The sequence below is a fragment of the Bombus huntii genome, unplaced genomic scaffold (assembly GCF_024542735.1).
Source record: "Bombus huntii isolate Logan2020A unplaced genomic scaffold, iyBomHunt1.1 ctg00000059.1, whole genome shotgun sequence".
NCBI lineage: Eukaryota > Metazoa > Arthropoda > Insecta > Hymenoptera > Apidae > Bombus > Bombus huntii.
In genome coordinates, this window is record NW_026099320.1 from 1,083,798 (window position 1) to 1,099,104 (window position 15,307).

At 24.9% G+C, this 15,307-nt stretch overlaps 1 pseudogene; it reads left to right on the plus strand.

Moving 5' to 3' along the window:
* The first annotated feature begins 11,845 nt into the window (after positions 1 to 11,845).
* LOC126875876 (cytochrome c oxidase subunit 2-like) lies at positions 11,846 to 13,563 on the plus strand (annotated as a pseudogene).
* The last annotated feature ends 1,744 nt before the right edge of the window (positions 13,564 to 15,307 follow it).

Here is a 15,307-nt window from a genome sequence, read left to right on the forward strand (position 1 = left end):
TGCGAAGCGACTTACTACCCTGTATATTCCAGAAACTTCTTAGTTTGCCCCAGCCTTAGCAATTTGAAACTATTTTATTAAAATTAAGAATTTTCCACATTAGATCGAACGCACTTCTAATAGGTACCAAACAGTATATATATATATATAGCAAGATTTTACGTATCTCTAAATTATTCACAGAAAATTAATACGGCACATAAATTAGACTTCGGATTGTAAATATTAAGAATAAATAACCGATACAGTCTCACAAAAATAGAAGGATAAAGATAGAGATAAGGGATCAAAAACAACAGTTATTTTTCAAATTTGTATGAAAAGCCCTGAAGAAAATAAGTTCCTCCTTAAATTGAAAACAGTTATATGTATAGAAATCAAACTTGCGATAAAAGTAAAAAAGATAGAAAATAAGAAAATTGTATTTGTTTTTATGACTCACTTTTACATGTAGTATAATTTCCACCGCTATTTTAGCATAGAACGCTATTTTCAAACACGAACTGTTCCAACTCGATAGTCCCTTGCTTTACTGTAAACGGAAAATTCTTTCGTGTTCTCAACCAAATTTATCAAATTCCAGCAATGACACATGCTATGTGATTGTCAGTAGAACATGGAGAAATGTTTCCAGTAAAGTTTCGAGCGACTTATCGCCGATTTTCAGGAGACACTGCGACGATATCGCGTGTACAGTGCTTCTATCGGTGTTGATGCGCTTTAATACATAGTGCAAGAGAACACTAATAAGATTTCCCAGTGGGCCTGTAAATCCTTATAGATCACTCAAAAATATATCATATTGTTTGTTTCAACTACTAGCAATTTAAAACGTCGTCTACATATATTTAGAAAGTTAGCAAAGACATATATTTGTTCCTGAGCATGATTTCTATCAGTTGAGCAAATTGTAGCAAAATGTCCGATACAATTTAATGTTGAATTTGTCTTTTTTTAGGCTAGCTTGATTTGATTACAGGTAGATTTAAACGATCCGTGTGTTGCATCTCCAAGGCATCTTCGACTCATCGATACGCAGTGATACCCGGCAAACTTCTAGTGGACAAGCGACGTTGCTTGCAGGCAGTTTATATACATGTTTTGGCATGTGTTGTCGGCAGGCAATGTCTACAGACGCCTGTAGTCTGCCCGTACGCGCCTTAAGTTTCACTGACAGACATTGTCCGCCGATTACTACGACATCTGTCTGTGGACAATAGGCCGTCAGTGTGGAGTTATCTTTACCCGAATAATTTAAGAAATATAAAATAAACTTCAACGAAAAGTTGCTAGCTTCGATATCTTACTAATACAATGTTATCGAAATTGAATAAACCTCGTTACTGTATTTAAAAGGAAATTGCATTTATATTTCAAGTTTATAGAGACAACAACAACAACCAAACAAAGAATCGCAACGAAGAAATAAACGGATACAACAAACAGAACACTGGATCGAAGATAGAACAATAAACAAGATAGAACCAAGAAAACAACAGTAACGAAGAACCGGGGCGCAGAAAAAAGCACAAAGCGTGCGAGCTGGAGAGGAAACCTGTGACCGTCGGTGCAAGCGGTAAGCATACAAAATGGTTGCCGAGCAGGAATAATCGGCTGGAGAGCCAACCTGCTGGGACCGAGCTATATGGTGGCAGGTATCGCGTGGCGCCAGCTAAGCGAGCTGTCGCCCGAAAGGGTAGGTTTAACTTGTCCAATGATCCGCAAGGAGAGGGCAAGTCGCGCGCCGACCATCTATGCGCGTCATTCCCAAGTCGAACGTGAACATCTAAATGCGAAGCCAGTATGCGTTTTTACTGCAGGTATGGCGCGGTCGACCAAAAGGTCGGGCCCTCAAACGCACACATTACTTGTACAATTCGAGTGCTGCAGATACGGAAAAGCAATTTATAATTTATCGTAATTTATCGTAATGCGAATTTTGGAGCGTTGTCATAAATAGATTTTTATTTAAAACGAAATTCTTAAATATCCTTTTGTATCAATTCACATAACGTTAATAAATCAATATTAGACATATTACTCATAAATTGTACATATCTTTGTGCATATACGCATAGTTTTCGTGCATATATCAATATTTGTATATTTTATGTGTATAACTTTCATATGCTTTTCGCAAATTTTACATTCATAAACATCTGCAATCTACACGTTACGTTTTTCGTTGTATTTACAAGTACGGACATCAGATATTCTATTACATTCTTTTATTATAACCTTTTGATATATTTATAGTTGTTTAATTATTAGGTCATCCCATAAGTTCGTGCCGTTTTTCGAGAGTTTATATATGTTAAGATCGTTTACATACCTTTCAGTTTCATGAAAAAATGTAATCCCCCTCTCGTTGTACAACTTCTTCCCATTTTTCTGGTAGGTTCCGTCTCGATAAAAGTTCTCTTGTTTTGACATTTTGTTGATGTAATTTGATTATTCATTTACATATTTTATTATATCATTATAAATTAAATTAAATTTTAAATATATAGTATAATTAAATTACATTTAATTTCCAATTAAAAAATTTAATATTAAATTAATATATTTAATTAATATAATTTATTATTTATTAATTTTTATAATTTTAATAATTATTTTTTTATTAAATAAATTTTTATCAATATATAAAAAATTTAACATAGAAGAAAACTTACCTTATGAATGTGGATTTAATCCAATCACAAAAATAAATATTCCATTTTCATTACCATTTTATTTAATTTCATTAACATTTTTAATTTTTGATGTAGAAATTATTTTACTAATTCCTTTAATTTCATATATCAAAACATTAAATTTTTTATATTTATTTATTTTAATAATTTTTTTATTTTTAATATTATTTTTTTCTTTATTAATAGAATGATCATGTAATTATTTAAATTGAATATTTTAGATTATTCTAATTAAATATTTTAATATATATATATATATATATATATATATATATATATATATATATATATATATATATATATAAGGATTTAAAAAATAAATCAATCTTTAAGTCGAAATTAAAAGTAAATTTTACTTCTTATATAAATTTAAATTTATATATTAAATAAAATAAATTTTAAATTGAAGCCAAATTAGAGGCATTTTATTGTTAATAAAATAATTGAATTTAATATTCCAATTTATTAATATATATATATATAAATATTATATAAAAAAAATTATTTTAAAAATTATACAAAATTTAAAATTTAATTTAATTTATATAGTTTAAATAAAACATTATACTTTCAATATAAAATTATTAATAAATAAAAAATTAATTGTAAATAGAAATAATTCAATAAAGCTTCTAACTTTAATAATTGATTTAAAATATCATTATTTCTTAGAATTTATTATTAATAATAATATTTAAAATTTAAATTCATATATATATATATATATATATATAATAAATATTATTTAAAAATTTAAAAAAATTTCCCTAATATTTTCAATCTAATGCTCTAATATAAGCTACTTATATACTATAAATAAACAAATTTTTTTTCTTTTTATTTAATATATGAATATAATTTAAATTAAATTAATATCATTAATATTAATAAATATAAATATAATAATAATAATAATAAAGAAATTTTAAATATAAAATTTGTTTCTAATATATCACAAATATATCTTATAATTTTTCCTATAAATTTTTCTAATAAACCTTTCTCAAAATAAAATTCATAATAAATTATTTTATTTATTAATTGATTTATTATAAACTTATAAAAAAATTCTATTATAAAAAATCTTTTAATAAATATCTTACTTTTTTTAAAAAAATTAATATTTAATATTAATATTGAAAATATTAATCCTAATAAAATTATTTTAAATACAAAATATTTATAAATATAAATTAAATTAATATTTAAATGATAAAAAAATAAATTAAGAATAAATTTTCTTAAAATTAATATTATTTATAAATTAATTAATATAACTCTAATTATAATATAATCTTCTCTTAAATATATTAAATTTATTATATAATTATTTATTATTATAAATATTAATTTTAATTATAAAAATTAATATTAAATAAAATTAAATAATTAGAATAATAATTATTTCCTAAACCTCCAACTAAATTAACTCATTTTAATCAATTTATATTTATTGAAATATTTAATCTCAATAAAAATATTAAATTTCTTAAAATATAAAAATTTATAAACTTAAATAAGATAATAATAACAATTACAATTGTAACCTCATTCATTTTTAAATTAAATTTATAATATTAATTTTTTGATGACCAAATTCATAATTTATTCTAACTAATAATGATAGACCTATAACTCCTTCACATACAGAATAAATTAAATAAATTCATCTATTAAAATCAATTAAAATTATATAAAATAAAATAATTGAAATTAAATATTCCAACCCAATTAAAAAATTAAAAAAATAAATATTATTATTTAATAAAATAACTAAAATTATTAAAACAAAATTCAAAATAATAAATTCTAAAATAAATTTAATATTAACCAACTTAAAAAAATTAAATTTCTTAATACAATAATTTTCAAAAATTAATATATATATATATATTAAAATATTTATTAAAATATTATTAATTTATATTAAATTATTTTTTTATTAAAATTTTAATTAATAATTAATTCTTTAAAATATTTTATACACACATATACACTCATATATATATATAAATAATCTATATGTCGGAGATAAGAGGACACCGGTGCCTTCCCTCTGAAACCTCGGGAAAATCCATAAAAACGTTGTAATTAAAATCTACAGTTGTAACTAAACGATTTGCCGTCATTCTAACCAATTGTATTTGTTTGAGACTTGTGACAATGAGCTTGGGCTCAAGGCGACAATTAGTCGCCGAACGTGCCCGCGGTCAACGGGACGAACTCTCCATCTAACAAAGGCATTGAGTATTCCTATAGCTCTCCTTAAAAGAAAGATTTGTAGCGGCACGTGGCAGTAAACATTCCAACGGTTTCTGTCCCGTAGCTCGCCACACGCAGATCCTATTCTCCGGGCAGGATGTTTACCAAATGTCGACGCGTCTCCACAGTACGTGATCGGCTAGCCCGAGGACCGTCATAAACACTAATATCTAGTTACCTAAAATCCTTCAACAGATACACAGTCTTTGTCCCAGTTACGGGAAGACAGGAGAGACCTATTTTTCCACGAACGACGTCTCCCACTAGCAACCCTCCCTCAAGGGCAGCTAGCATCCTTTTCTAACTACCGATATGGAGATTGGCCAATTAGCAGCAACTTCAATTTCTCTTACTTTCCGAACGTAGGATGTCCCCGACGAATCCGATGATCTCGTGTCCTTAGACACACCCCGTCATAGTTTTCCTCTGGGGTATCACCGGGTCGGAAAGTCATTCTCTCTTGCGGTCTCATCGACAAAAAAAGAGATTAACGCCAGCGACTATTAACACAGAATCCGACTTAGATCTTTGCGAGTGCGTACGGCTACCGTCCCGTTGTCCGCGGGTTCGTTATTGAACCTAGGATCATTGTCATTAGTTTCTCGAGTATCTAATTACCACGGTTACTTGTCCGGTTCTATGGTAATCGTACACACACACACACACGCACGCACACACACACATATATATTTTTTTATTAAAATTTTAATTAATAATTAATCTTTTTATTGTAAATAAAATATTTTTATTTACTAATTTTTTAATAAAAACTAAAATTTTTTAATAAAATTTATATTAATATTTATATATCTTTTATCCTATTTTTATCAATTTTTTATTCTAATTTAAAACTTATTAACAATATTATTATATATATTTTATTTATAAAAAATTTAATTTTAATTAAAATTTTATTCTCTCCGTTTATTACGCCCCAAGGCTTACTGTAGGCCGTGTTCCTAACCGTCGCAAACAGATCGTCTTACATGACCGTCGAGATATACACAAAGTAGCGATAAACGCATAGTTGTCGTCAAGCAGCGAGTTCCAGAAACATCTATTCGCCTTCGGTGCGTTATTTTATCCGCATAAAGAAAGAAGCTGGTATACGTGATCATAGGCGCGAACGGTGGCGTGATCCGAGCGTAGTGGGGGTCGTCTTCCAGAGAAGACAAAGGACCAAATGGAAGGGCAGTCAGTGGCAAATGAGAATTCAAACGGGATGCATCGAAAGGTTCAGACGAATAAAATCAAAGTCGCTTAGTCTAACGAATACATCGAGAAATATCATAAAATCGGGTCAAATTACTGTAACAAACTAATTGTATCATCGTTAAATCATTTGTGACGTATTCATTATAACTTTAAATATCGTTAAATATACACGTTTATATTAACTGTGTTAATTCAAAGTTAAAATCATTTGAACTATCTCTGTTATTCTAAACGAAACAGGGGAACGACTAATTCGCGGCGTCGATTATCATAATCGTAGCAAAAATTTACGTCTCCCGCTCACACGTTTCCCTCGCGATCGCGTCTCTACGCGAACGGTCGTAACATTTGGTCCTTCGAGCCGGATCACGAGCATTGGACGATCAAGTGAACAGAGATACAGCAGTAAATCATACAGTGATACACATGATCACATCATCATCAGCATCGCAGCAACCGTTAGCGGCGAACCTCGCGCCAACAACTAGAGGGTCAACTTCCGCAAGGAAATGTCTTACACGTCAAATCAGACACGCACGGTGACGAGCAACGTTTCAATTCGCGACAACAAGGTATGCTCGTTCATTGTATTGTCTTTACAATCCGCTATAACATTTTTTTCATCTTTATTTTTACACTGCGATTTAAGGCAAGAAAAATGATTGAAAGTTTCTTTTGTTCTTGTTTCAAATCATTTTTCCTTCTTAAAAAGGATTTTAAGAAAGATAAAAAATATATTTTTCTCAAAGTATGATAGCGTTTGTGATAGATCATGTATGATCTTGTCCTTTCTTTGCAATGCTATATCTAGTGTCCTTAAATGTTCCATATCTTTTCATTTACTTATACTCTCATCTTATTCTTCTGGTCTGAAAGTATAACTGTTACAGCTTTTAATGGTGTTTTGTTTTTATCTCTTGAATATGAGGTGGAATGGTGTAATAGGTACTGAAGTACACTAGGTGATATTTAACCAATAATGCAAATAACATCGGCTGATTCTTAACGTCGATAAACAATAGCGTCGTTCGGTTGATTTCTCGATAAAAGCGTACCCGTTTCTTTTCGTCTTTCGCGTCTCACGGCTCGTGGTCGAATGTGCTTATTTTTTCGACCGAACTGATTCTTTTTCCATTGCCCATCGATATCATCATCCCCACTGACGTGCGTTCGTTATAAGTGCCCTCGTGGCTGGCGCCTGTATGCCCTTCGGCTGAAGAGAAATTCGGCTGAAGGAGCGTGAAGATATCGATGACAGATTGAGTGCGTCGTGTCGCGTTTCGACGGCGTAGCGTAGCGCTTTGTATCGCGGAGCCGTTGGAAAGTTCCATAGTCCTTGTCGCCACAGTACCCCCTTACCAGTGATAACGCTACGTAAATAAAAGAATATATGGATATTACGAAGTAGCGTGCGCGTTGGCCGGTTCTTAACACTTATCCGAAACCTGCCTGAAACCGATCGGGAAATCGGACTCTTCGCCCAGACCGCGTAACGTATCTATTCCGGGTATTTTCTCCGTTTGTCGTTTGGTTATTGGCGTTCGCCCTGCTTTCGTCGCGGACATTCGTTTGGTCTACCGGAATTAGCACGTTGCGAGTCTCGGCGGACCTTTGTTCGAGGTCTTCGGGAATGACAAACGCAGGCTTCAAGCGATCTATGGAAACCGTTACGTCGCGATTATTTATTTTTACCGTATATGTCTTATCACCTCTCTGTATGACTTTATACGGTGCATCGTACGGTGGCTGTAGTAATGGTCCTCCAATCGCGTCGTGGCGCACGAATACGTATGGCGACGTCTCTAATTCCTTGAAGACGAAAATTTTCTTTTCGCCGTGGCGAGTAATCGGGTGTGGTCTGACCCTCTCCATGCGTTCTCTCAGCCGGTTCGCGTATTCCAAGTTGGCCCGTTGACTAGTTGGCAAAAAGAATTCCGCCGGCAGACGTATGCCGGTGCCGTAAATCATTTCGGCCGCCGTTGCGTTTAGGTCCTCCTTTATCGCGGTTCTTATACCTAATAAGACGATCGGGAGAATTCCGACCCAGTTGCTCGTGTCGTGGCATTTGATCGCCGCCTTTAATTGTCTGTGTAGGCGTTCTACCATCCCGTTAGACGCTGGATGGTAGGCCGTTGTACGCAAATGTTTGACGCCGAGCAACCGCTAGCGTTCCGAACGTTCCGACGGGCGAGGATACGTGTCTGGTGACTTTGTTGCGCTGACACGGTATGCATTGTCGTGTCCACGTTCGGCAATCTTTATTTACCGACGGCCAGACGAAGCGCGTCGCTACCAATTTTCGCGTAGCTCGCATCCCCGGGTGGGAAAGTCCATGTAGCGCTTGGAATACGGTGCGGCGTAACGGTTCCGGTACGTACGGTCGCACGGTCTCGGTTTTAATATCGCAGTATAACTCGACGTTGTGATCGGGAAATCGTACTTTTCTCAGCTGCAACGCGCTCGAGCCAGCATTGATAATTTTGCGTAGCTCGCTATCCTTTTCTTGCGCTGCAGCTAGCGTATGGTGATCTATTGGTTTTCCGATCGCTTCGATGCGAGATAGAGTATCGGCTACGTTATTTTCTACCCCTTTTATGTGACGGATATCCGTCGTAAACTGTCCGACGTAGTCCAGATGTCGAAACTGTCTCGGCGAACACTTATCGAGGTTCTACAAACATTGTGGCCTTTTTCCTACTTAGTTCGGTAATTTTCAATTTTAAGGTGTTGAACAATTTCGTTTCGTTGTAATTTAAGATTTGTTAACGAGCACTTTTCACAAACTGACCGCTGTTACTTATTTATATATATATATATATATATATCAATTAATTATTAACAATTTGGGTATTAGCTAATAAAAAAATATAATAATTAAATTGCATTTAATAGTAATTTTTAAAATATATCTAACTTTTTATAAATAATTGAATAATTTTTATTCCTATAAATTAACTATATAATTCTAAAATTATTATTAAATTACAATTTAATAAATTTAATTATATTTTAAAAATTAAATTTATAAACTATATAATAAGCTAAATTAAGCTTATAGGTTCATACCCTATCGATAAATTCAAAAAGTTTTATATAAAATATAAAAATATAAGTAATATGTCTGATAAAAGATATATTTTGATAAAATATTTATGTATATAATTAAATTATACTATTACTATTTATATAATAAGTTAAAAACTAATAGAAATTTTTCTATATAAATTTTATTTTTATATACAATATTTAATTTTTTCAAAAAAAAAAAAAAAAAAAAAAAAAAAAAAAAAAAAAAAAAAAAAAAAAAAAATTATTTTTTATAATAAAATATATATATTCTCTTATTTATCAGTAATTATTTTATTTTTTATTATATTAAATTCATCAAGAATTTACATTAAATGATTATCAATAGAATTTTCAACAATTATTTTAATTAGAATAATTAATATTAAATCAAATAATAAAATTGTTAGAATCATATATTTTATAATATCATCAATTCCAAGATTATTAATTATTATTATTATTTCTTTAAATTATACACAAATTTTTATTTTTAAAAATTATATAATTAATTTTCTAATAAATTTATCTATATTTTTAAAAATTGGTTTATTTCCGTTTTGTTTTTGAATAATTTATATCTATAATATATCTTCATGAAATCAAATTTTAATTATTTCAACATTTATAAAATTTATTCCAATTTATTTTTTTTCTTCAATAACTTTCATTACACCATATCTAATTCTTACTTTATTTATTAATAATACATTCATTGCTTTATATACAAATATACAACTTCTCTATAAAAAAATTATTTGGATGTTCATCAATTTTTAATTCATTATTTTTTTATTTTATTCTTCATACTAATAAAAACTTATTCATATTATTAATTCTAATTTATTTATGTATATTTTCAACTTTAATATATTTTTTTAATTTTTATAATGTAAATAATTTAAATTTTAGAAATTTTTCAATATATTCATATTTTATTATTTATATATTCCTCTTTACCATTATTTTTTTCATTTATATTCAAATGAGAATTTATTTATAATTTAAATTTAAATTTAAGAAACAATTTAATAATTTTGTTATTATTAACAAGAATAATTATAATATGAAATTATTTCATTTTACTAAAATATATTTTATTAAAATTTAAATTTAGTAAAATAATTATACATTTTGAAATTTTTCATATAAAAATCTACATTCTAATTACAATTTTATTTTTTCTTTTATATTTATTTTATTTAATTTAATACAAATATTATTAATTTAATCTTTAAATTTGCAATTTAATATTTTTCTTAAACTATATTAAATATTATAAAATAAATTTTAAAATAGTATTAAAAAATTTTTAATTTTTCTAAATAAATTTACAGTTTATTTCTTTTTCAGACATAATACTTTATTATTTAAAAATTTTTAAATTAATTTTTAAAATTTTATTTAATTTAATTAAATTAAAATTATTATAATTATAATTAAACATTTAATTAATTAATTTATATTAAATTAATATTTAAGATTTCATGTTAAATAAACTATTAATCTTCAAAATTAATTATATAAATTTTATATTTATAAATCTTAATAAAAAAAATGATTAATATCAACTAATCATAAAAACATTGGAATAATATATTTTATTTTTGCAATATGATCAGGAATAATTGGATCTTCAATAAGATTATTAATTCGAATAGAACTTAGTCATCCTGGAATACGAATAATTTATGCTATATTAGGAATTGGATTCCTAGGATTTATTGTATGAGCTCATCATATATTTACCGTTGGATTAGATGTTGATACTCGAGCTTATTTTACATCAGCAACAATAATTATTGCTGTTCCTACAGGAATTAAAGTATTTAGATGATTAGCAACTTATCATGGTTCAAAAATAAATTTTAATATTACAATCATTTGATCTATTGGTTTTATTTTAATATTTACAATTGGAGGATTAACAGGAGTAATATTATCTAATTCATCAATTGATATTATTTTACATGATACTTATTATGTAATAGGACATTTTCATTATGTACTATCAATAGGAGCAGTTTTTGTTATTATTACTAGATTTATTCATTGATACCCAATAATTACAGGTCTAATATTAAATCAAAAATGATTAAAAATTCAATTTATTATAATATTTATTGGTGTAAATATAACTTTTTTCCCTCAACATTTTTTAGGCTTAATATCTATACCACGACGATATTCAGATTATCCTGATTCTTATTATTGTTGAAATTTAATTTCATCAATTGGAGCAATAATTTCGATAAATAGAATATTATTTTTCATTTTTATTATTTTTGAAAGATTAATTTCAAAACGATTAGTTATATTTAAATTTCATCAATCTTCTTTAGAATGATTAAACAATTATCCTCCCTTAGATCATTCACTAATTGAAATTCCTTTAATTATAAATAATAAAATTAAAAATATTTTTAATAATTAAAATTTAAAAATTTATTAATAAATAATATATATATATATAATTATTAATATGGCAGATTAGTGCTTTGAATTTAAAATTCAATTATAAAGATTTTTATCTTTTATTAATAAATTAATTTAATAAAATTATATAATGAATTTCAAATTCAAATAAATTTTAATTATTAAAAATTTCTACATGAAATATATTTACATTTCAAGATTCAAATTCTTTTTATTCTGATAATTTAATTTCCTTTCATAATTTAACTATAATAATAATAATTATTATTATTTCTTTAACAACATTTTTTATTATAGATTTTATATATAATAATTATTTAAATCTAACTCTTTTAAAAAATCATACAATTGAAATTATTTGAACTTTATCTCCTATAATTATTTTAATAATTATTTGTTTTCCATCTTTAAAAATTTTATATTATATCGATGAAATTGTAAATCCTCATTTTTCTATTAAAGCTATTGGCCATCAATGATATTGATCTTATGAATATCCAGAATTTAATAATTATGAATTTGATTCATATATATTAAATTATGAACTAATAAATCAATTTCGATTATTAGAAACTGATAATCGATTAATTATTCCATTTAAAATTTCTATACGAATAATTATTTCTTCATTAGATGTTATTCATTCATGAACTATTCCATCATTAGGAATTAAAGTAGATGCTATTCCTGGTCGAATTAATCAATTAAATTTATTTTGTATCCGTCCAGGAATTTATTTTGGACAATGCTCTGAAATTTGTGGAATAAATCATAGATTTATACCTATTATATTAGAAAGAACTTCTTATGAATTATTTATAAATTGAATTAAAAATAAAATTTGAAAAATTAGTTAATTTAAATAACATTAGATTATCATTCTAAAATTAATATTTTATTATTATTTTTCTATCATTAGATGTCTGAAATAAAGAATTGATCTTTTAAATCAATTATAGTAATTAAAATTTACTTCTAATGAATACCACAAATAATACCTATTAATTGATTAGTTATCTTTATAATATGTTTAATATGTTTATTTACTATTATAATTTTAAGAAATTCATTTTTATTATATATTATCATAAAAAATATTTATAATATAAATAATAATAATAATAAAAATAATTTAATTAAAAAATGAAAATGATTATGATAAACAATTTATTTGAAATGTTTGATCCTTCAATTAATAATTATATTCAATTAAATTGAATTTTTATAATTTTACCAATTATTTTATTTCCAAATTCATATTGATTAATTCCTTCACGAATTTTAATAATTTTTAAATTATTTATTGAATATTTATTTAATGAATTTAAAATAATGATAACTAATAAATATTCAATAAATATTTTTTGATTCTTAAGAATTATAATTCATATTATAATATTAAATTTATTTAGATTAATTCCTTATATCTTTACATCAACAAGACATTTAATATTTAATCTATCAATAGCATTATCTTTATGATTAAGATTTTTAATTTACTCAATTATTAATTTTCCTATAAAAACTTTAAGACATTTAGTACCATTAAATTCTCCAAAATTTTTAATAAATTTTATAGTAATTATTGAACTTATTAGACTTTTTATTCGCCCTTGAACATTATCAATTCGTCTTTCAGCAAATTTAATTTCAGGACATCTTATTCTTATTTTACTAAGAAATTTTATAATAAACTTCATTATTTTATCACCATTAACTTTAATAATTCAAAATATATTATTAATTCTAGAAATTTCAATAGCTTTAATTCAAGCTTATGTATTCTCAATTTTATTAACATTATATTTTTCTGAATCAAATTAATGAAAAAAAACTTTCCTTTTCATATTGTTACTATTAGACCATGACCAATTATTGTCTCTTTTAATACTATAAATATATTATTAAGAACAATTTTATGAATTTCTTTAAATAATTTATTAATTATAATCTTAAATTTATTAATTTTAATTTTATCAACAATAATATGATTCCGAGATATTATTCGAGAAAGAACATTTCAAGGAATACATTCTTTTTATATTTTATCAATAATAAAATTTAGAATAATTATATTTATTATTTCTGAACTATTTTTTTTTTATTTCATCTTTTTGAACATTCTTCCATAATTCAATTTCTCCTTCAATTGAAATTAATTTAATATGACCACCTAAAATAATTAAATTTTTTAATCCATTTGAAATCCCTTTATTAAACTCAATTATTTTAATTATATCAGGATTTTCAGTAACATTAAGACATTATAATATATTAAATAACAAATTTAAATCAAGAATATCAATATTAATATCAACAATTTTTTTAGGATTTTATTTTAATTTTATACAAATTTTTGAATATTATAATTCATTCTTCTGTATTAATGATAGAATTTTTGGATCTATTTTTTTTTTTTTTTTTTTTTATCCACTGGTTCTCATGGTATTCATGTCTTAATTGGAACATTATTTTTATTATATTCTTTAATTCGAATAATAAAAAATCATTTTTCAACAATTCATCATATTAATTTTGAATTTGCTATTTGATATTGACATTTTGTTGATGTAATTTGATTATTCATTTACATATTTTATTATATCATTATAAATTAAATTAAATTTTAAATATATAGTATAATTAAATTACATTTAATTTCCAATTAAAAAATTTAATATTAAATTAATATATTTAATTAATATAATTTATTATTTATTAATTTTTATAATTTTAATAATTATTTTTTTATTAAATAAATTTTTATCAATATATAAAAAATTTAACATAGAAAAAAACTTACCTTATGAATGTGGATTTAATCCAATCACAAAAATAAATATTCCATTTTCATTACCATTTTATTTAATTTCATTAACATTTTTAATTTTTGATGTAGAAATTATTTTACTAATTCCTTTAATTTCATATATCAAAACATTAAATTTTTTATATTTATTTATTTTAATAATTTTTTTATTTTTAATATTAATTTTTTCTTTATTAATAGAATGATCATGTAATTATTTAAATTGAATATTTTAGATTATTCTAATTAAATATTTTAATATATATATATATATATAAGGATTTAAAAAATAAATCAATCTTTAAGTCGAAATTAAAAGTAAATTTTACTTCTTATATAAATTTAAATTTATATATTAAATAAAATAAATTTTAAATTGAAGCCAAATTAGAGGCATTTTATTGTTAATAAAATAATTGAATTTAATATTCCAATTTATTAATATATATATATATAAATATTATATAAAAAAAATTATTTTAAAAATTATACAAAATTTAAAATTTAATTTAATTTATATAGTTTAAATAAAACATTATACTTTCAATATAAAATTATTAATAAATAAAAAATTAATTGTAAATAGAAATAATTCAATAAAGCTTCTAACTTTAATAATTGATTTAAAATATCATTATTTCTTAGAATTTATTATTAATAATAATATTTAAAATTTAAATTCATATATATATATATATATATATATATATAATAAATATTATTTAAAAATTTAAAAAAATTTCCCTAATATTTTCAATCTAATGCTCTAATATAAGCTACTTATATACTATAAATAAACAAATTTTTTTTCTTTTTATTTAAT